The sequence below is a fragment of the Nannospalax galili genome, unplaced genomic scaffold (assembly GCF_000622305.1).
Source record: "Nannospalax galili isolate Female #2095 unplaced genomic scaffold, S.galili_v1.0 scaffold406, whole genome shotgun sequence".
Taxonomy (NCBI): Eukaryota; Metazoa; Chordata; class Mammalia; order Rodentia; family Spalacidae; genus Nannospalax; species Nannospalax galili.
The window spans coordinates 5,579,755-5,602,549 of NW_008357033.1; the positions used below are offsets into that span (position 1 = coordinate 5,579,755).

The 22,795-nt window shown below is 48.0% G+C and overlaps 1 protein-coding gene across 9 annotated transcripts in view; it reads left to right on the forward strand.

Annotated features, from left to right (window-relative positions):
• Positions 1–22,795, forward strand: part of Hrh1 (histamine receptor H1) — a 185,321-nt gene that overhangs the window by 87,157 nt on the left and 75,369 nt on the right. For 2 of the 9 annotated variants that reach the window (XM_029557086.1, XM_029557092.1), the window contains exons 2-3: positions 20,434–20,500; positions 21,100–21,234. The exons of 4 other annotated variants lie outside the window; for them this stretch is intronic. The gene's annotated coding sequence lies outside the window, so the exon portion shown is untranslated. Of the gene's footprint in view, positions 1–272; positions 401–20,433; positions 20,501–21,099; positions 21,235–22,795 lie in introns of all 9 variants that reach the window. 3 more of the 9 variants (XM_029557087.1, XM_029557088.1, XM_029557090.1) reach the window with 2 other exon arrangements.

Here is a 22,795-nt window from a genome sequence, read left to right on the forward strand (position 1 = left end):
GCATGAAGGAGAAGGCAAGTGGGGTCTGATAGGATGGGCTTGAATACCCGACTCTTGGTGTTTTCCTGGAGGCTGCCAGCAACCACTGGAGATGGGGAGAAGCCATCAGAGATGATTATGGGCTAGCCTTCTTAATACAACAGCCTTCCAAGGCACCATTGTTGAGCAAATAAATAGTCAGAGACTCAAAGAGGTTAAATAACTTGCTGACGGTTGCTCAGCTGGTCCATGGCAGAGTTGGGATTTGAATACCAATCTTGCCTGTCTCTTAGTCTATCAATGAAACTCAGGTGGCAGATGGAACCTTGGAGCCTTCAGTGCTTGTGGCTGGCAGCAGTGAAGATAAACAATAGAAGGATGCTAGGCAACAGGGTCCGCAGCACCTCTGCATCTCCCTCCGGTAGGTCTCTTTTGGTGGGTGGCTGCTGTAGAGTAGGTTCTTATAGGAACCCTGATCACCCAATGTACATACCTTTCTATGACTCAGGGCTTGCTGAGACTTCCATCCAAGGCCACCCAGCTGTCCCAAAGACATCACCCCTGGTAGAGGTGGGCAGGAGTTACCTGGTGCCATTTTCAAATATGACAAAGTCCTGCAAATCCAGGAGGTAGCTGAGTGCCACCTCTCCATAATTTCAGAGTTAGGCAGAGGCCAGAGCTGCCTGCCAGGGGACCCCACCCCCTCCCACCACACAGACCACTGACACTGGGCATTCCTGGCCTGGGAGGGGTCCCCAACCCTGAGCTGAGTGTGATGGGGAAGTACTTCTATATGAACTTCTTCCCTCATGCTTCTGAAACTCCCTTCACTTTCCTCTCCATGGTAAAGGAGTGCCTAGCAGGAACAGAGAGGCCTTTCTGTAGAACCAAGGCATGGAAGAGAGATCAAGAGTAGACCCTACTGCTTCCAACCCCAGTGCTGTTTCTCAGGAGCACTGTCCCAGTTGCTACATGCTACACTCTCTTTTCCTGCTTCCTCCTGTTTAAATGGAGGTATTATGGTTCCTTCCTGGACTGGTGAGAGAAGTGAGTGTGCTCACATTTAGAAAATACTGTGATGGTGCTGAACAATACTCCAAAGCACCATGTAAGTGTAGTTGTTATTGTTACCGTGATAGTCTGACAAACTCCACGCTGTGAGCCCACAGGCTCCTGGCCACTGCAAGCCCCTTGTGGTTTTGCTGTGTGTTGTGGTGTGGTGCTGGAGAGCCAGCCCAGAGCTTTATACATGCTATGCAAGCCCTCTACCACTGAGCTACATCTCCAGCCCCAAGTCCCCTGGCTTTCTCACCTGTCAGATGGAGCAGATATAGTGAGATGTAATATGCCTTAAAGTCTTACTGTAGCCTTGAATTTTAACAGGCGGATTGCAGAAGTGTCAGTGCAGACTTACTCAAACATCTAGCCCAGTGCCAGTTTCTCGAGAAGCACTGGGCATTGCCAGGATTACCACTGTTACCCAAACCTTCCTCCTTCACCTTGAAGCTTGAAATCTGATGTGGTTTTGAGGGGTTTGGATCTGGGGAAGTTTTCATACAGATGTCTTCTGAAAGGAAGGCCAGGTGAGGCTTGGGGACCCTTAGCATTGGAGAGCAAAAGAAAGGTGCTTCCTGTCCCTCAGTCCAGATTTGAGCTGTGTGCCCATTGCTTGGGTCCCCCACAGATGGGCAAGGCTCTCTTGACAATCATGGGGTTAAGGGGCATGCTTGAGGTCCTTTTTACAAGAGCCATCCACAGCTGTCTCAACGGAGGATACCAGCTACTGCCTTTGAGAATGCACAGCTGACTATGCAGAGGATGCACAGCTTCCAGGCAAGTAAGGCACATCCAGAGTTCCAAAGGTTTTCTCCCAGGAAAGTGAGTGAAGGTGGAAACCCAGCTATGGCCCTTAGAGCTGAGTGACCCTGGGTTTCAGTATTCTCATCTGTGAAGTAGCCATGAATCATCCTTGCCAGTGTCTATTTCTCAGGATTAGTACAGAGATGGACAGGCAGAGAAAAGAAGAAAAAAACAGCAGAGAGTATAAATGGCAAAGAATTACATGCAGTCGTAAGTAATTCTCATTAGCATTCAGGCTGGGCATTAGCTGTAATTGCTCCTGATCCAAGACGCTTTATCTGAAAGCCATACCTGGCAGAGGATCATTCAAGCCCCAGTCACCTGCTGCCCTCCCTTTCACAGTGACGCTGAGCATTTCTGAATCTCGGGATGTAATTATAACAAAGCTCCTGTATCTTATTTATAAGTGACTCACTTCTGCCATTAATGGTGGCAGAGGACTCAGACACACACTCTCTGGGAACAATGCTGCTGATGCTGCCAGAGACAGGGGAGTGGGGGGGGCAACAGGATACCTCACCTCTTTTAAGTATTCATCCTCCCTGCAATGATTCTACAGTGATCCTGCAGGAGGATCACATGGACCAGGACTGAAGCTGACAGCTCTCACTTGATGCAGTGGCTTGTGTGACAAGGGCCATTGCACCTTGCTGCTGCCAGGACAAGGTGTATCAGCAACAGCTGCATCATATATGAGGAGGAAGCAGAAGAGGGCGATGAAAACAGCTCTTTAGGGATGTGTTAAAAGTGTAGCCATTGGTGTCCAGTGGAGCTGAGTTTGGATGTGGGGTCTGCCAGTTTGTTAGTGAGGTTTGGATGTCATCCCAACTGCGATATTGGCTCTTACAGAAAGGGACTGTGTCTGTCTTATTAGAACCCCTATCATGAATGTAAAAAGCAGTCATAGTTATCTGTTGGAGAATTGAGCCTTGGCTTTTTCATCTATAAAATGGGGTTAGTTCAACACCCACCTTATAGTTTGCTATGAGAACTGACTGAGGAGATGACCAGAAGAAGCACTCAGCAGTGCCTTTGATGACAGGCAGGTGGACACAAGGAAGGACACTGTTGTCTGGTCTAGGAGACAGAATGGGGGGTTGTGGTTTCTACCCGCCAGACTACAAATAAGCAGTAGTACTAGTCAGAAGAATGTCTTATATTTATACAACAGTCTACAAAGTGTTTTCATTCCCATTTTCTCCTAAGCACTTGGTAGGAATCCCTATTTCTTTTTTATGGGCAAGGGAATAGAGGTTCAGAAGGGCTGATGGAATAGTGAGGATGCAGGTGGCCATTTCCACAAAAGAGATAAGTACACACCAGAAACTAAAAGCAATGTGAGGGAAGTATAAACCCAGGTTGGGCTGGCTTCCAAGACCAGCTGAGCTCTTTGTTGCCTCTAGAGGGTGGAAGGAGTAGTGCTTGGTCTTCCATTAAGGTAGTACTTCTCTTTAATGTAGGATATATTTAACCAATTTGAGCAGCTCACAGAATAGAGTCTTGATTTTTTTTTCCTGGTACCTTTGCACAGTCTTTTGTTAGACGTATTCCTAGTTATTTTCTAATTTGGAGGCTGTTGTATTTTCTGTGCATTTATATATTTTAAATTAAAGTTCTGTTGATTTCTAGTTGAAGAAATATATTTGCATGTTGCATATTGATTTTGTGTCTAGAAATCTTGGGAAAAACCTCTTATTCATTAAAAATGTCCTTGTAGATTCTTCTGAAAGCATGGTGTATACAGTGATAGGAGATACAGTTAACAGTGTCCTTCCCCCCCTTCTAATTCTCTTGCTTCTTCTTCTGTTTCTCCTATGACCTAAAGATAATGATGAATTAAAGTGGTTCTGTGAGCATCTTGCCTTTTGCCAGGCTATATAGGAGCTGCTGTAATTTGAGGATTCAATATAGTTTCACTCTAGGTTTTTAATAAATAACTCTGTCAGATTCGAAGAAGATCCTTTTTATTCCCAGTTTCCAGTTTGCTGAGTTTTTCTTTTCTTTCTAGTCATAAATGGAAGTAGAATTCTTACAGATGTGTTTTCTACCTCTGCCTGGATGATCACATGATCTTTCTCTCCTTTTTTTTTTTTTTTTTTTTTTGACTCTGTTAAAGTAATACATAACCTTGGTCTTTGCATTTCTGGAAGAAACCCAACCTGCATGATCCTGCAACAACATCTCTTGCTGATCTTTTGTGTAGGACCCCAAGATGAGTTCATGAGTAAATTTTCTAAGCACACTGATTAGGTTTTGGTGTTGAGGTTAAGCCAATCTCTTGAGGCTGGGCTCCTGCATTTCTGTTCTGGAAGCAGTTGATGAAGCGGGGTGTTGTTCTTCCTTAAGGGTTTGGTGGAGCTTATCAGTGAGGCCCCAGTGGGTGGATACACAAGTGGAGGGTGGGGAGGAAAGCCAGCTCAGCCAAGTCCAAGAGGAACTTTCCAGCATGGAGAGGCTTCTTGGCCTAGGGTGGAAGTGAGACTGCCACCTGTCCATCCTGAGTGACATGGGAAGAGCCCAGCTATGCACACTGGGTAAGCGGTGTGCTAACCAAGAGCCCCAAAGGATAGGGGCTCAGCCCCAGGTGAATCCCCATGAGCTGCACCCCTCTCCTGTTTCTGAGCTGTTGCTGCTGTTGCAGACTGCGCATGTTATTCCCTGGTGGCTGTAGCTGAAGAACTTGACTTCCTGAAGCATCCATTCCTCTTCCAGCTGGTGGTAGGGGCTCTCCTTCCAGCTTGCTAGTTTTTGCTGAATCTCCACCTCACGACCTAATGCCACACCCTCCTGCAAGTTCACTCCCTTTCCCACTCCCCTGAGTGCCTAGATTTGATCAAGTTTCTGAGCTGGAATCTTCCCTCAGTCCTCTTTACCAGGTCCTGTAACTTGGATCATCTTCCTTAGTTACTCTGACAGTGCCCTCGGCTGGTTACTACTCCTCCCTTGCTCAGATTGGAAAGCCAAGGGTTCAAGTTGAGTATCTTCATGGCTTCATATTTCACACTAAATTGACTTTCTACCTATTTAACCAAGTTTCCTTCCTGCTCCCCATTCTGTTTACTGACTCCTCCTTCCCTTGCTATGTCCTTCCTACAGCCCCTGTCTCAGTACTGAGTTACTATATGGCAGGAGAGCCAAAAATGAAGGAACACACAGCTCCAGGGGAAAACTCCAGCACAGCTCTCAGTCTCAGGTCTCACCTGTCACTAGCTGCAGGCATCTGTCTGGGCTGTTCTGTTCTGTCCCGTTTGGTTTGAGTAGTCAGCAGAGGCAGGAAGCAAGGTGATTGCAAATAATTTGACAAAGGGACAGCTGCCTCCAGTGTCTGTGGGGACAAGAGAGTTTTGTAAGCTTGGAGGGTGTGAGAAAGGTAGCCTGGAAGCTGAGCACACAACCACCCTCAGCCACCCTCAGTGACATGTAGGGATGGTGTCAGGCAGACACCTATCACGCTCTTCAGCCAGCCCCCATGGCCCATGCTGGCCAGAAACAGGCAGACAGGTAGATGAGCAGACAGCAAGGGAGCCCTCCACGAAGTCCATGCAGACACACAGCAGGTGTGGAGGAACAGGGATTGGGCCAGGCAGTTCTGAGGGTTATTTGTATAACATATATTTTATAGCTACCAGATGTATTTTATAGCTAACCAAATGCCTACCCACATGTATTTTATAGCCATCAAATGTATTTTAAGCTGCCAAATGCAGCTTTCTAGGCAATTTCCACGTGGGCTCTTCTTCCAGCTGAGCTGCTTTCATTTGCTTGCTGGCATTTCTCTGTCTTGGAGAGGCTCACTGATCCCCATTGAGTAAATGTGTGCTGCTGTCCCCAGTCTAAGCCCATGTGAGGCACAGGGTCATGGCCAGGCCATACTCATGGTCCCAAGGCTTTAACTGATAAGGAAAGCCTCAACTTCTTACTCTGTGCCTGAGGGTCTCTCTGTGTGGCTTTGCCATCCCCTGGACCACTCAGGGGTCTCTGGGGAAGGCTTAGTCCCAGCTGGACCACTCAGGGGTCTCTGGGGAAAGCTCAGTTTCAGCCTCCCTGCTTTTTGCAGTGCTTCCCATGAGCTCTTCAGTGCAGATTTGGGGGGACGGACGAATCCTGCCTTTAAATCAGGCCAGTATAGTCTCTCCCTGACTAAAGTGCATATGAGGCAGAAAGGAGCAGAGACCATTGCATACATAAATTTTGCTGTTCAGTGGCAAAGCAGTCTAGCCAAGGGGCCAAGGCCAGGGACACAGGGCTGTGTGCTGGTCCCAGAACCTTCCAGAATGTGTCCTGGGCAAATTACCTGTATCTTGACACCTTTGCTGCATGATGGGGTGTGTGATAGTGCAATCATATGCCATGTGATGACACTTTCATCAATGATGGATTGAAGGAAGGACACTGGTGTCATTAGGATTATAACGGGGCAGAGCTAGGCACTGCCATCATAGGCAGTAACAGCTGTGTGTGTTGCTGCCACTGTCCAGGGGGACAGATGTGAAGGGAAAGTGAAGCCTCAGATAATATGTGTGTTTGTGTCTTTGTTTTTAACAAACTGTTTAAAAAATAAGATACTTAAAGAAGATTATGTGTGGTGGGCCACGCCTGTCATCCCAGCACTCAGGAACTGGAGGCAAGAGGATTAGGAGTTAATGGTCATCTGTGGCTGCATAGTGAGTTTGAGGCCAGGCTGGGAGAAATGAGACCCTGCAGAAAAACAAAAATAAACAACAACAACAACAACAACAAAACTTACCACCACCAATGAAAACACACACATATAAAAATGAAAAAGCTCACAGAATGATATAAAGAAAATATTTTGTATATTTGCACAATAGATTTGTTTTAAATGTAGCATTATCAGAATCAAAAAATTAAACTGAACAAATGTGTGAGAAAGTCACAGTAAGCTGGAGCTTGTTTATTCTATTATTGCAAAAAATTATAGGGCTAGGGGCTAGAGAGATGGCTTAGTGGTTAAGAGCACTGGCTATTCTTACAGAGGACCTGGGTTTGATTCCTAGCACCTACATGACAGCTAACAACTGTCTGTAACTCCAGTTCCAGGGGATCCAACCCCCTCTTCTGACCTCCACAGGCACTGTACAACACAGGCGTACCTACCTACATGCAGGCAATATACTCATACATATAAAATAAAAATAATAAATAAAAAATTTTTAAGTCATAGGGCTAGATGGCTGATCAGGTAAAGGCACTTGCCATGCCAGCTTGAGAACCTGAACCCTGGAGCCCATGTAAAGGTGAAAAGAGATAACAGACTCCACAAAGTTGTCCCCTGACCTTCTCTTGCATGTTGTGGCATGCATACTCACACACATACAATAACAATAAATAAAAATTGTAAATTCTAATCAGTTGACAGAGGCTGCATGTACAATGTTTCTAAAAGTCTGTAGCAGTGAACAGAAATGTCCCAGGGCCTCACAGTTGCTGACTTACCCAAAGCAGCTTCTACCCTGCAGGCATCAATCGCCCCGGTAAGAACAGAAAAACAGATTTTTATCTTGTATAGCATATTTTGACTGCACTTTTTTATATTTAGTTTTTTAAAATTTATTTACTTTTCGTTTTTAAGACAGTGTCTCATTCTGTAGCCCAGGCTGACCTGGAACTTGCAATAGTCCAGGCTGTCCTCAAACTCACCATCCTCCTGTCTCAGCCTCCCAGGTGCTAGGATGCCAGGTGTGTGCCACCACACCCAGCTTAGATGTGTTCAGATACGTGCATATTTACTGCTATGTTTCTGTTGCTCATGGTGTTCGGAACACTCACACTCACACGCTGTGCAGGTTTGTAACCAGGGGCAACGAGACATGCCGTACAGCCTGGGTGTGTGTCAGCCTTGGCCACCCAGGTGTGTGTAAACTGTGGCACTGAGCTGCCTACAATGCATTTCTAGAATGAATCCTGTCAAACCTCTGCCTCTCAGTGATGTGATGCCTGACAATTTACTCCCAGGATCCTTACAAGTACTAAATGAGTCATGAAGCTTGAGAGAATTAATATTTGAAAAGCATTTGTAACAGAGTCTTGCAAAGCCTAAGTGTTTATTAAATAAACCAATTAATAAATAGCTATCTGGTTTTCTTTCCTCCTGAGAAGCCAACACTCCTTTTGTTGGGTTTTTAATCTGAAGTGGCATGGTCCTGGCCCGGCGTGTCAGGGCCTGCTTGTCCCTTTTCCGACCTGCAGTGGGGTTTTATATGGGGACGCATGAGCTGCTGGAGGGTGTGCTGTCCACTGCTTCACTGAAACTCCCTAAGGGAAGATTCTAGTAAGAAGTGCTAGAGCCTAGGGGCAGGTGAGTTTGGTGGCCACTGGTGAGGTTTTATAGTCTTGTCCTGGACTCCAACTCTGATGTTACCAGTGGAGACACTTCTCTAGCTTCAGAAGAAGCTTTTAACCTCCCTGGCCTCAGCTTCCTCATCTGTAAAAGGGGCATAGCAGTGATAGTCATCTGGCAGAATTATAGAGAGCCTAGTGTTCAGATCTCATAAAAGCCACTACCTTCCTGACAGTGAGTCTCCAGCTGTCTCCTTCTTGGGGTGGCCTGCCATAGACTCCACCTACCTCACCCAATCTGGCTGTTCCCACCTTGGTTGTCCACACAACCCCCAGTAACTTGAATGGGAACAGTATCTCTTAAGCATTGCTTCACCTTAGCACCCAGCACCTAGTAGGTGTGCAATAAAAATCTACTGAATACAAGCTGAAAGGTAACAGTGGGATCCTGAAAAATGGAGGTGGCTTGCCCCATCCCTGGCCACACAGCCCACCACAGTGTCTCTGCCTAATGCAGCCCCGGTGCTGGGCCACTCAGACCTTGGAATTGAATGGCAAGTTGAAAGAAACCCTGGATGGAGATCAGTTCTTTTCACTGCTGCTTCTAGAAGCTCGATAAATATTTGTCAGTCATTTATCGATTGGTTCTCACAGCACCTGGCACCAGCTTGTCCAAGGCCCTGGGAAGCTCCATTAGCAAGTCAGGGACACGAGAGAGACAGACGGGGTTTCCTCCGTGGTTGCTCCAGTTGGGGGCTGGGCAAGGCTTAGGAACAGCACTGCTTTGCCCAGCCTGAGCTCTGAGCTCCATCCAACTGAGGATGAAGACAAAAGGCGAGGCAGCTGGAGAACAAAATGTCACCAGGATTGCCAGTCAGTGTGGCTTGGGAGCCTATAGCTGAAAGCAAGACTGGCCAGGTTCCTGCCCAGGTGCAGTGGTGCTGGGCGCTGCCCAGGCGGCCCCTCCTTCCTAGGGGAGGGCTTGGCAGCCTGCAGTCTTGCCATCCAGCTGGCTCTGAGGAGGCAGAGCAGAGATTGGGTCTGCTTCTACATTTCAGAGTGAGAGAGAGAGAGGGAGAGAGGAAGAGGCAGGAAGGGCAATCAGGCTCAGCTGAGGCAGGGAGACAGGGACGTCCAAGGTGGGATGCCTGCTTATTACCTGCGAAAGCAGAGTATGATAAAAACAGAATCATTGGCCTTTCTGGGCCCCCATCCAGCTGCCAGAGGCAAGGAGCTGAGCTATACACCAGGCCCTTCCATTCCTTAGGTCATCCTGCTTGCTCAGCCACTCTGGGAGGTGAGTGTTTAGTGTGCCCACTGGAAAGATAAAAAAACTGAGGCTAGAGGTGCTGCCTGACACTCTAGAGGAACTGGAAGACTTGGGAGAACCATTGTGGAAGTCCAGATGAGAGGAGATGGCCATGGAGGGAAGGGGACAGGACAGCTATTGGAGTCAGCATGTCAACACTGGGCAGGTGGCAGTGTGTAGTAGCATCGCCATTGCTGGACATAGCCACGCCCTTGGACAGCTTGTGGTGCTTATTTTGTTCTTGATTTGGGGAAATGATTTGGGGATTTTGATTTTGCACTTTGAATAGAATAGACGTGACCCTCATAGGCAGAACTTCTTCAGAGAATTGAGTTCCACAGGCATGGGCATGAAAGATGTCTGATAAACACATTCCTGTAGACAGTACAGACAGCCGAATGCCTTGGTCATACCCTCTGGGGCCACGTTGACAAAGTCACTTAGTAACTGTATGTACAGGGACAAGTATTTAACCTCTCTGTGCTCAACCTCCTGGCCTGTAGAGACAGATGACAGTCCGCATCCCCATGGAGCTGAAGGGGTGGCCATGGGGTACCTGAGCTGTGAGGCCTGCCATGCCTGGGTCCCAGACTGTGCTATATCCTTGACACCTATCACAGTGCAGGAAACACAGTGCAAACTCGGGAGACACCAAATGAGTGGATGAGTAAGCGAAAGAACACGTGAATGTGAACAGGATTTTGACATGAGACTCCCACAGGTAGAGATGACTTGATCTAAGGTCCAGAGGTCAGAAGGTCTGTGTTCCAGGAAGGGCATGTGACCAGATACCCCTTAGAGGGTGATTTGGAGTTTAACAGAAAGTAATGAAAGCAGGCAAGGTGGGTCCACCTAGAGATGCTTTGTGAAAAGAAAGGAGTAAGGCCGTGATGGGTGGGCATGATGCGGGGTGGGAGGGACTGAGGGGGCATTCCTTCATTTCTGTCTGATCCTTTGTCACACCATGCACTCTTTATGATAGGCACACCTCTGGTCTGCAGCACTTCTGAGGTGGAAATTGGTGGCAGTGATTTTTTTACCTCCTAAAAAATCTTATGTACAGAGATGAGCTGTTAGCTTCTTCCTACCCACATTTCTTCTCCACGGAGGGCTGCAGGTGTGGGATGTGCAGTGCATCCTGACACAACATCCCTCCCAGCAACCGTTGCTCAGTTCCTGTGGAGGGTAAAGCTCCCCCACTCAATTGAACTCTCTTCCTCTACTGAGGCCTTGTATAGAGCAGTCAGACCTGACATAGGCCTTTTTACAGGCCTCTTCAGGTGAGACCTCTACCTGAAGTTCTCTGGACTGAACAGAATCTTGTTCACTGAAACCCAGTAGGGAAGGACAGTGCCTGCCCCAGCAGCTGAGGCTTAGGAAGGTAGACTAGGAGTTGGAGGCTGTTTATAGGCTCATGAACCACTGTGTACTAGGGACACTGCACAGCCCTGGCCTGCTATTCTAACAAGTGTCAAGGTGGAGGAAAAAGATTCTAGAAAGTAACAACACTTGCCGGGGTAGGGAGTAGTGCTAAGGGAGACTCAGAGAGGCTAAGTGACTCACTCAGTGTCACACAGCTAATATGAAACCAAGCCAGCATTTGAACCGGGATCTTCTGGCCCCTCCACTCTGTCACTAAGCCCCTGGAGGTATGATGCTGCCTAGCACAATTTTGGGAATTGCTCTACATTAGCTGATCCTTCCAGTTTTTCACATAAGATAACAAGTTGCTTTCATCCATTTAATCCCCTCCCCCATAAAAACAAAAGGTGAATGTTTTCAGAAGCTATCTGTGCACCCTGTTCCCTGAACTCCAGCTGGATAAACTAATCCTCAGGAGCTTGATGCTGATTGTTTCTTCACACCTCTGTTAGAGGCAGGTGGGGGCGGGGGGAATCTCAGGCAAGCAGGGAAGAAAAATCAAACACTAAGCTCTGGATAGAAGCATAGCTTCAGGTGAGTCCCAGAGCTGTTTGGGGCTGATACAGGTCAGCTTGCCCTGTCAGTGGCAATAGCTGAGGGTGACCTCAGTGACCAGTCCTGCCACCCGCTTCTCTGTGATTGGTCTGAGGAGAAAGGCCCAGGGAAGCCAGCTTTTCTGCCAAATGGCACTGTGCCTTTCATTTCAGATGCAGAGCTGCGTGTGGGTGTGTGGGCTCTGAATGCTACTCTGAGAACCCTTGTTTTTAAAGTTGAGCATCTCCACATTGGCACTTGCTGGTGAAATCATCTTCATCTGTCTTGTGGCATCACCTGACCCAAGCAGGCTGACAATGGTGTGCACCTCAGTGCTACAAGCTGGGCATTGTGTTGAACACTTGAGCATTGCTTCATTCCATCCTCCGAACAACTTTGTGAGGTCAGGATTGCTGTTATCTGCACTTAGAGAGTTGGATCATCTTGTCCAGGGTCACACAGCTTCAAAGTAGAAGAATGGGACTCAGAGCCGGATCCGACTCCCAATGCAGTGTTTGTGATTGTGCAGAGAAAGGTGGATGTTTGGTGGTTGTCAGTCTTCGGAGGACAAGGTCTAGGCAGCATGCTGTGGTTCTAGCAGGTGCCCCTCAAAGGCCTTTTGCCTGTCCTGCTGTTGGAAGTCTTGGGACCTTTGGGAGTTGGGGCCTGGTAAGAGGAAGGTAGGCTATTGGGGAACACTCCTTTGAAGAGATAGTAGGACCCCAGTCCCTCCTCCCCCCTTCTCCCTGCTTCCTGGCTTCCATGAGGTGAACAGACTATGCTCCTGAGGTGATAGTACAGATGATATAGTGACAACACAGGCCCAAAGCAGCAAAGCCAAGTAACCAGAGACTCTATGAGCCAAAGCATCCCTTGTTTCTTTAAGTTGATTGCCTAGGTCACTTTGTCACAGTAATGGAAAGCTGGCTAACACAGCTTTCCATTACCTGGGGCATGTCTTCTGCTAGTGGCAGTGTAACTCTGGAGCCTAGGTCTCCTGACTTCAAAGGCCACTCCTCTGTTTTCTTTCCCATCAGCTCTGGAGTGCTCAGCCCACAGGCTCTGTGCAGGCTGATTCTGGGTGCCATTCACCTCCTGCCCCTTCCGCTTTCCCCATCCACAATGGATGGTCAGTCCACACACACATACTCATGCCTGAGCTCTATCTTCAGCTCCATGTCTCAGCTGCCCACACAGCTTCCCACCTGTTCTGTCCACTTATATCCCAAGTTCCCATTTCATTGCATGCTTCAAACAGTGAATTTAAAAATGTTTTTATTGTGATAAAATTTACATAAAATAGGGGCCGGGCGTGGTGGCGAACACCTTTAATCCCAGCACTTGGGAGGCAGAGGCAGGCGGATCTCTGTAAGTTCAAGGCCAGCCTGGTCTACATAGTGAGTTCCAGGACAGCTGGGGCTACAGGGAGACCCTGTCTCAAAAAGACCAAAAAAAAAGTTCACATAAAATAGATGAAAGTTGTTGAATACAGCGATCCACACCTGTAATTCTAGCACTCAGGGGGCTGTGACAGGAGGATGATGAGTTTGAGGCCAGACTGGGCTATAGTATTGAGATCCCTATCTCCAAAAGGGAGATGCTAAAGTTATGGGGCATGACTTCTATCTCAATAAAACTGTTTATAAACAAGAGAATAGATTAAAAACGCTGCCAGGTGCCTCCTACTGTGGCTCTGCCTGGTGGACTCCGCGGGCTTCTGCTCCTACTTGTTGGGTGAACAGGCACCAGCTTTTCTTAGGCTCGGGTAAAGGCTGGTTACTAGCATGTGGGGATGAGACAAGACAGTAGAGCATCACAGTTACTCTGCCAGCTTCTGAAGAGCTGAGGGTCGGGTCACCGCCAGGCCACCCCTGGCTGTCCATTGTCTTGACCCCACTCTGCAGCAGTGTGCTGCTTCCCTCTCCAACATGGAGCCAGGCACAATGAGGGAACCGTCCTCTGCTTCCCATCAGCCTTTCCTTCATTCAGTAGCTGTGTCCTGAACCCCTGCTCTGCCCTGAGCCCCTGCTCACCCCTCCGCCAACTTGAACACTCTTGCGCTGACTCTTGGGATCCCTGCAGGAGAAACAAAGACTCCATCCCAAGCCAGAGTCCAACCTGATGGCCACTGCTGCTCTGTGACTTCTTTTGTCCACTGGCTTCTGGTGGCCCATAGCATCTGTTGTCCGCTGACTTCTATAGTCCTGTGACATATTTAGTCCTTTCCTTCAGCTGTCCCCAACCCCTATCTGCTGGCCCATAACTTTGTTGATTGGACAAGCTGGGCTGTGGCATCTCTTTAGTCTGTGGACTTGTGGCTCTATAGCCTCATGGCTTGTGGATTTCTTCTTTGCTTTTCCCACCTGTCTGGTTCAGTTATCCAGAAACCATCTGGATACAGATTTTACCCTCAGTCACCCAACATATAGGCTTATTGGTGACTTATGGGTCAAGTGCCCAAGACTGGTCCTGTCCCCAGTGGCTGGAATGACATAGTCACATGCTTAACTATCCTCCAGAGGAGGCTTGTGGCCTACAGGTTTCACTTACGCAATAGATTTCATAAAAGGAAACTATTTCACCTGTTCCTAGGTGTTAGTGACTGTTCTGGGTGCTGAGATTCAGAAATTGTCAGGACCAGAGGCCCTGCCTACCTAGAGCTTTATTCCTGTAGTAGGATATGCATAAAGGAAGCCCTTGGTGAGCGTGCAGTACAGCACTCAGGGAGTGAGAGGCAGTGTGAGGACAGGAGGGTTCTTGCACATGATTAGAGGAACAGACAGGTTGTGGAGCATATGACACCAGAGGTCTTGGGTCCCTGTCCTTAGAGATGACCATCTTACAGGTTCCAAAAGCCCCTCCCCAGATCCTGCCCTAATGTCATTTCTCTAGAGACTGTTCATCAAGAACCAGAGATGAGTCTCCCCTGAGTAATTAAGAAAGTCATGTTCCTGTGTCCCACGTGATTTCACTTCAGATGAGACAAGAGGTAAACAGATGCTACCAGGGACACTAGTGGGTCATAAAGGGTCGGACATCTTTTTTTAGAGCAGCCAAGAACAGGGTTGGGAAGTCCTCTCCTTTTCCTCTATGCCTACTCCTGGTCCTGGGTTGCTCAAAGAGCCCAGAGTCACCTCTGCTCGGGTCAGAAACAGGGAGATTGGTGCCTTTAGGCACCTTTGCACCTCATGGGTTAGTGTCCATGTACTGCAGCTGGTAATGTACATACATGTTCACCATGGAGCTTATTAAAATGCACATGTTACAACAGGAGGGTCCCTTTACCCAGGGTGTGAGGGGTAGGCATTTGTATCTGGTGAGGCATGGAGCTACACATCTGAGGAAGAGCATTCTGGAAAGAGGTAACAGAAAGACCTTGGCCTGGAAGTCGTTTGGAATGCTCTAGAAAGAGCAAGAAGACCTGAATGGATGAGCAGAGTGAGTAAGAGTAATTGGGAGAGTAGAGTCAGAGAGGTCAGCCTTGCATGGAGGACCTTCTTGGCCATGGTGAGGTCTTGCTTTTGTTCAGAAGTCCCTGACAACGCCAGGGGAGGGGCCCTCTGGGCCTCAAGCAACAGGACCAAAAGTAGTATGTCAAGCATCACTCTGAATCCATGCGTATGACTCAGCGATATAACTTCCAGTGATGGAAGGGAGCAAAGAGTGGCAGAATAACTCTATGGGACACTAGTACTGCCCCCAAGACAAGCAGTCAGGGCCAAGACCAGGGTGCGACCAGAGGCAGAGAGAAGTGACTGGCTTCTGGAGTGTTCTGTAGGTGGCAGTGGGTAGCATGGGTGACTCTCTGAGACACTTGTCCTCTCCTGGCTGGGGTAAGGCATGGGGACGATGGCTGTGAAGTCTCAGGCAGTACTTACACAGTGGGTGCCTTGCAGGTAAGGGCTGGCTTCCCTGCCCTTCCTGTGTCTCCACTCCTGTGTGCCATCCGTGCCAGTGCTCTGAAGTAGACAGCTCATTGCCAGATGCTGTCATGGAAACCAAGAGATGGGGAAACAGGAGAGGCCCAGAGGAGAGATGGGGGTAGGAGGGACGTCATTCCCTTGCTCACCCTGTAGCCCACCTTCACCAGAGCATTATACCAAGTGATGTCTCAGAGGAGTCAAGTGGGGGCGGGCAGACAAAGCAACAGAGAAGACAAAGGCCGCTGTATGAGCTGGGGAGGGTGGGGTCCCGGGCACAATCCATGGGGCCAGGCACAGCCATGTTCCAGGTTCCCCAGGGCTCAGGCAGACTGGTGCTGGGATGTGACTCAGCTGATGATCCTTGTCCATCTGCCATTGCTCCTGAACTCTGTAAAAGCCTCTGCCATATTCATCAAGTTAGAATTCCTGATCCTTCTGATAACCCTGCATCTGTGTCACAGTGAGTCACTCACTGTGCGGACAAGACAGCTCTATGTGTGGTGTCCTGGTCCTCTCAGTCAAGTGTCCTTCACAGTTCTGGGGGATGAAGTTCATCATGTTAGGAAGGCAGGGCGGCAGGAGTGTAGGGTGGCAGGATCCTGTCCTCAGTCACTGCAATGCTTAATTTCAAGTGTCAGCTTGGCAGGCTCTGAAACACCTGAAAAGTGAGTCTCAATGAGGGACTGACTAGATTAGGTTGGCCTATGGGCATGTCTGTGAGGGGTTTTCTTATGTTTTAAGATTTAAATATTTTTATTTTATGTGTATGAGTGCTTTGCATTTATGTATAGTACACTGTGTGCTTATAGTGCCCACAGAGGCCAGAAGAGGGCATCAGAGCCCCTGGAACTAGAGTTATGGATGGTTATTAGCTATCATGTGTGTGCTGGGAATGGAACCTGGGTCCTCTGGCTGAACCATCTCTCCAGCCCCCTTTTAAGATTTTTAAAATTTTAATTTATTTATTCATTCATTTATTTACCTGTTTAGGTGGGGACATTCACACACCATGCCATTTATGTGGAGGACAGACAATACACTGTGGAAGTTGGTCCTCTCCTTCTGCTATGTGGGCCCCAGGGATTGAATTCAGGTCTTCAAGCTTTGCAGCAAGCAATGAGCCATCTCACCAGCCCTGAGGGTTTTTTGTTGTTGTTGTTGTTGTTGTTGTTGTTGTTGTTTTGTGTTTTGAGACAGGGTCTCACTACATAGCCCTGCCTGGCCTGGAACTCACAGAGATTCACCTGTCTCTACCTCCCAAATCCTGAGATTCAAGGCATGTACCACCAGCTCTGAGGGATTTTTGTAATTGGGTTAACTGAGGTTGGAAGACTCTCTGTAAGTGTGGGTGGCTCCATTTCCTGGCCTGGGTCCTGGACTGAATGGAAAGGAGAAAGTGAGCTGAGCACACGCATTTAGTGCTCTGTTCTTATGGCTGTGAACATAATGTGACCAGATGTTTCAAGTTCCTGTTGTCTTGACTTCCCTGCCATGATAGAGAGCATCTTAAACTGTGAGCCAGAATAAACCCTTCCATCCTTAAGTTGCTTTTTTCAGAATGTTTTAATCATAGCAACAGGACAAGAAACTAAGACAGTCAGGAAGCACAGAGAAATGAATGCTGGTGCTTAGCTAGCTTTCTCGAAACTTAGTCTCTTTCTATTCAGACAGCGACCTCAGTTCACAGGATGGTGCCTCCCACATTCAGGGTGGGTCCTTCCATGGCTAAGCCTCTCTGGAAATATCCTTACAGACACAATCAAAGGTGTATCTCCTAGGAGAGTCTAAATCCACTCAGTTTAAAAATCAAGATTAAACATCACACTCTCTTTTTATGCCTTTTTAAAACTCAGCAACAAGGAAGGAGTCAGGGAAAAACTCCACGACGTGCTTTGTTTATGAATTGAATCCTTTCTCTGTGAGATGGAATGAGTCTTCTAAATGCCTCCTTTGAGACATTGCCAGCTTTGCATCAGTTCATGAAAAAAAAATCCCTTTGCACTTGTGATGGGCCACGCCCCTTCCTAGCTGGGGGGCAGGGTAAAGGGAACATGTGCAGTGGATGCCTTTGGACTTGCTGCCCAATGGGACAAGCCGACCCAAAACGTGTCCTCTCTACTTGATAAGCTCCTTGTTATGATCCAGATGAGCACAGGGCTGCAGGTGCAGAGTCTGGTCTGTGGGTGTGTGTCTCAGCGTAAGGAACCTGGGTGCACTCTCTGGAGGAGGTGGAGTGTTGCAGAAGGTAAACAGCACAGTGGCTGGCAGCATCATGGTGTGTGCAAGACATCAGCAGAAATGAGGTTGTGCTGGAGGCTGCAGTCATGGCTAAGGGCAGAAAATGCAGGACAGCAAACCTAGAGAGACCGGCTGGGTCCTGCTGCTGTTGGACTCTGAATTACAACTTGGTTCATCCTAGAATCTGTTTATTGCAGTGAGTTTGGAGGACATTTGGGTACTATGCTTTGGGTAAGGATCCCCCAGAGGTCTGTATCTGGAAAGCTCAGTCCCCAGACTATGGCCGCTCTTAGGAAATGGCAGAACCTCAGAAAGGTGGGAACAGTAGGAGGTCTTGGGTCTTTGGAGTTCTACCCCTGAAGAGGATCATGGGACCTTGGCTCCTTCCCTTCTCTTTCACTTCTTGGCCATGTGGACAGTGGCTTTGTTCTGCCAGATACCTCCCCCCATGATGCACTGCCTCACTACAGACTCAAAGCAACTGGCCAAATAAGTATGGACCAGAACCTCCCAAACTGAAAGTCAGAAGAACCTCTTTATATAGGTCACCTCTCAGGCATTTGTTCTGGCATACTAGAGCCCAAGGAGGTTGGGTGCTGGGGCAGAAAGGCTGCCCTGGTTTCATTCTGTTGCTGTGATAAACTATTTTGACCAAAAGCAATTTGGGAAGAACAGTTTATTTAATTTATTACAGATTACTTATTTCCAGATTACAATCCATCATTCAGGGAAGTCAGGGCAGGAGCTCAACGAAGGACTGTTGCTAGCTGGCTCACTGGCTCATCCTCTACAGCTTTCTTTTAAAAAAGTTTATTTTTGTTTTATGTGTATGAGTGTTTTGTCTGCATGTATGTAAGTGCACCCATGCATACAATGCTCACAGAGGCCAGAAGCGGGTGTCAGATTCCCTGGAACCAGAGTTACAGGTGGTTTTTAGCCATCATATGGTGCTGAGAATGGAACCCAGGTCCTTTGCAAGAGACCCAGTGTTCTTAATCACTAAGCCATCTCTTTAGCCAGCCCCTCAGCTAGCTTTCTTAAACAGCCCACCACCTGCCTAGGGATGGTGCTTCCCATAGTGAGCTGGGCTTTCCCATATCAGTCATTGATCATGACAGTTCCTCACAACAACAGGCCAATCTGATCAGGAAATTTTTTCAATTGAGGTTCCGTCTTCCCAAGTGATTCTAGGTTGGGTCAAATTGAAAATAAAGCTAACCAGGACACTAGGACATGGTACATTTGTAACATGGAACTTTGGTCATCGTGATGGCCCCAGCAAAACCCACATGGCATGTTAGAAAGGCAGACTCTTGAGCTCTATGCCAGAATTAGAACATGCACTTTTTCAAGTTCCACAGGAAACACACATGCATCTTGCCAACTGCAGTGCATGGAGCCAGCCCACACAATGCCAAGATAGAACCCTCCATGTTTCCCACCTCAGCAGAGGTAGCTACTATCCTAGCAGCCCAGGATCCTCTGGTGGAACTGGTCTCAGAGGATGAGTAGGACTCCCCAACCCTGCTCTGACTTCCAGAGTCCTTAGTGACATCTCTTCACCTCTCACCTCACCGGAAAGAGGGTCAAGTGGGACATTGAAACATGACTTTCTTATCCTATAGAGGAAACTTGTCTCTGCCTCATGTGTACAGGCTCCATGATCAGGCAGGAACAGAGAAGGCTCTCTCCATCAATGAATCCTCTTCATCCTTCAATACCCAACTCTACTGTTAACACCTCTTGGAAGTTTCACATCTTTCTTGGGCAGAAATGGTTGGCTATTCTCACATGAGAAGGGGCAAGGCTTCTACTAGAAACTTAGTCTCAACACACACTATGTTGAACTGCAGTTATCTGTCATGTGACTTTCTCCCTAGATGAACCATGAACACCTCAGGGCAGAATCAATGGTATCCCAGGTGGTGCTTGATGGAAACCAAATAGCATCCATCACCCTCTGGGGATTGCTTATGTCACTCACGGTGGGCGGGGGGGGGGGGGGGGGAGAAGGAGGAGGGGGAGAACTTTCAGGGGGCTATAAGGGAGGGGAAGCAAAAAAGCTTGGGAATATTGAAAGTGGCAGGCGGAGGGGGGGGGGGGGGTGGGGGTTGAGAAGAAGGAGGAGGAGGAGAACTTTCAGGGTGCTATAAGAGAGGAGAAGCAATCAATTGCCAATAGCCAGCTCCTGTGGCCCAGGGAAAGGAGTCAAGACCAAGGCAGGTGAGTCCCACCAGGCCTTGTTCGGAGAAGAACTGCTTGTGCGGCCAAGGGCAAAGACTCAGAGCTTAGAAGACAAAGCCACTCCATGCCCCAACTGAAGCCCAGACACCCTGAGCTTTGAGTCTGATGGCTTCCCTGAGCCCAAGTAGAGATCATCTTAGGGAACCACAGTGGTTTCCCATGCTGAGGTCTGGCTGGACCTTGTGGGCAGAAACCTAGCCCATCCAGAGAACTGAGAGATCAGGGCAGAAACCTGGGAGGTCATCCCACTGCCCCTCCCCCCAGCCTGAGGATTGGCCCAGGGCTCTCTAGGGTCCCAACAGTGGTGGATGATGCAGGAAGCAGTGCAGAATCTTGAGGAAATGCTGGATGAGAGATACCCTTACCTACCCCTGAAACCCCAGTAATGCAGCAGGAAGTCAGGCTTTCTTCCTTCCAGCTGGAGCCCAGCAGGTCCCAGAGCAGATGTCTCATCTCCACAGTCCTTCTGGGCCAGGACCCCCACTCTCACCTCAGTGTCTGGTGAGCAAGAACTAAGGGGACGCTAAGGCCTGGTCAGGTCAGGGACCCAGCTGGGTAGAATTGTTTGGAGAAATAACAAGAGCAATAATACAGATATTGGGACTTAACCTTGCTTCTCTGCAGGGACGTGGAATCAACTCATGCAGCTTTCTCTACAACCCTGTGAGGGGCGTGGCAGCCTGTGCTTCAGGTGAGGCAGTTAGGGACCAGCAAGGTTGTTCAAAGTCCCCAGGACATTCAACTAGTAAACAACAAGCCCTTGACCCTGAGATTTACTGTCACTTTGAGGGGATGGAAGTACATTCCCAGCACACACAGTGCCAGCTCTGCTCCTTCAGACCAGGCCTATTCCACATGCATGGTTTGTGCCTGCACTCCCTGAGTGTAGGCCATCAGTTCTACTGGCTGCCTGCAGACACCATACCCTGCAAAAGCAGCAGTGATATGCTGCCCACCCGTGAAGGAGAAGAGGAGGAACTGCTCTTCAGGAAGTGACTTTGCACATTTCAGTACACGAATGGTGGCCTGCCTGGATGCCCTGAAGCAGTCAGATGCCTGCAGCCTCACAGAGTCAAGAACCCCCAGCTTCAGATGCAGGCACGCAGAGTCAGCAGCTCGACCCCCACCAAGCAGCCCAACCCATGCTCAGGGTTCCCCCAGTCTCACAGTCAAGAGCCAGTGCAGATATTCTGACCAGAGTAAACTGTACAGCAGGCTTTGTGTGTACCTGGAAGTCAAATTGAGGCTCTGAAATCCAAAAACTACACATTGGTATTTCTCCCTACACAGAGGCCAAGGAACTCGTGAAAGGTGGACAGAGGACAATTCTTCATTGCGTGGAGTTCACTGGGGGCCATCCGTGACCCATAATCATTGTGATAATTCAAAACAGCCCTGCTGGCCATTTCCAGAATCCTAGAGAAGGTATGGAGCCCCATTCTGTGAAGCTGACATGGTAGTAAGGGACAAAGGAAAACAGACCCTCCAACCTAAGCAGTGACCTCTAGCCTGTGGCCATGCTTCCTTCTGGGACTGATGGCAGCCAGTGTCTCAGGTCGGCTGGGCCTGGAACGGGAGAGAAGGTTCATGAGCCTCTTTTTCACAGGCCCAAAGTCATGCTGCTAAGAAGTACAGACCCACAATTCCCACAGGGCCATCTGATCCCAAAGGAACTTAGCTGGGTATGATAGCTCACACTCCAGGAGGCTGAAGCAGGAGGATTTCCTTGAGTTCGAGGCCAGCTTGGCTTTCATAATGAGAGGCTGTCTCAAAAAAAAAATTAAGCACAAATGGAATGGGAGTGTGGAGATAGTGTCTCACAGCATCCTGAACATAATTAGGAGAGCCCCAGTCCTACTTTCCAGCAGCTTAGCAACTTTTATAAAAAAATAATTTATTGAAAATTTTATACATGCATATTAGGTGTTTTGATCAAATCCACACAACTCTGCCCATATCTCCCATCACTTTTTTCTGTACTCTTTCTATTTTATGAGACTTTTGGCTACTCTAACATTCCCCCCTCTGAAGAGATAACACTAAAATCTTTTAGGGATTAGATAAGAGCTCCCAAATACTTTTGACAATTTTGGCCTTTGGGACAGAGTATGTTGCTAAGAGGCCCAAGGACATTTTGACTTTTAGCCAAGAAACTGGATACTTTTCTTTGAGGTCTTTTTACCCTAATTGCCTAGACAGTTCCTAAGTCCTATTCTTACCACACTGTCTTCTGAAGCAGTTACCCAAATTCCCAATAGGGAATCAGGACGCAGACCACTCTGGCTTCTTCCATGCTGAACAGGGACAAAGGGTAAGGCAATTGGGGTACCCCTTCAGGGGGGTCTCTCTAAAAGACTCACAAAGTACATAATCTTATCTATAGGGAGAAAAGAAAGTCCTTGACTGGTGCCTAGGAGATGTGAAGAAGTAAAGGCAAGAGTAGTTAGCATTACAAGTTCTAGACAGGGAACCACAAAAAAGTCAGAACAGGACAAATTTCAAATGTTCATATCAGAGTTCATTGGAATTTCTTGATGAACGCTTTCTTTTTAAAAGCAATCCTCTACTGGGTTCGTTTATTCATCATTTTAGAACAATAGCGGGTTGTCTCCCTTAGCTACAGGTGGGCACTACAGTATTGGAGACCAAGATTTGAAGTTTTGCATCTGAGCAGGACTTTCTGATTCAGAACAAAATCATCAATGAGAAATAACTGTCTAAATAACTTTTTTTTTTTTGAGACAGTGTCTCTCTGTAACTGCAGCTGTCCTGGAACTCACTATGTAGACAAGGCTGGCCTTTTTATATGGATTTAAGACGAATGTCTGGGAAGTGTAATCCCTTAAACTCTTAAAAATATATACTGATCACTTTACTCTTTGGTTATACTTTCCTTTTGGGTGTTTAATACCATACAGTTGGCCCAAATAAATCAATTTATTTTTACACTTAAGGTCATTTGAGGATCTGTTTCTCAGGGGTCACA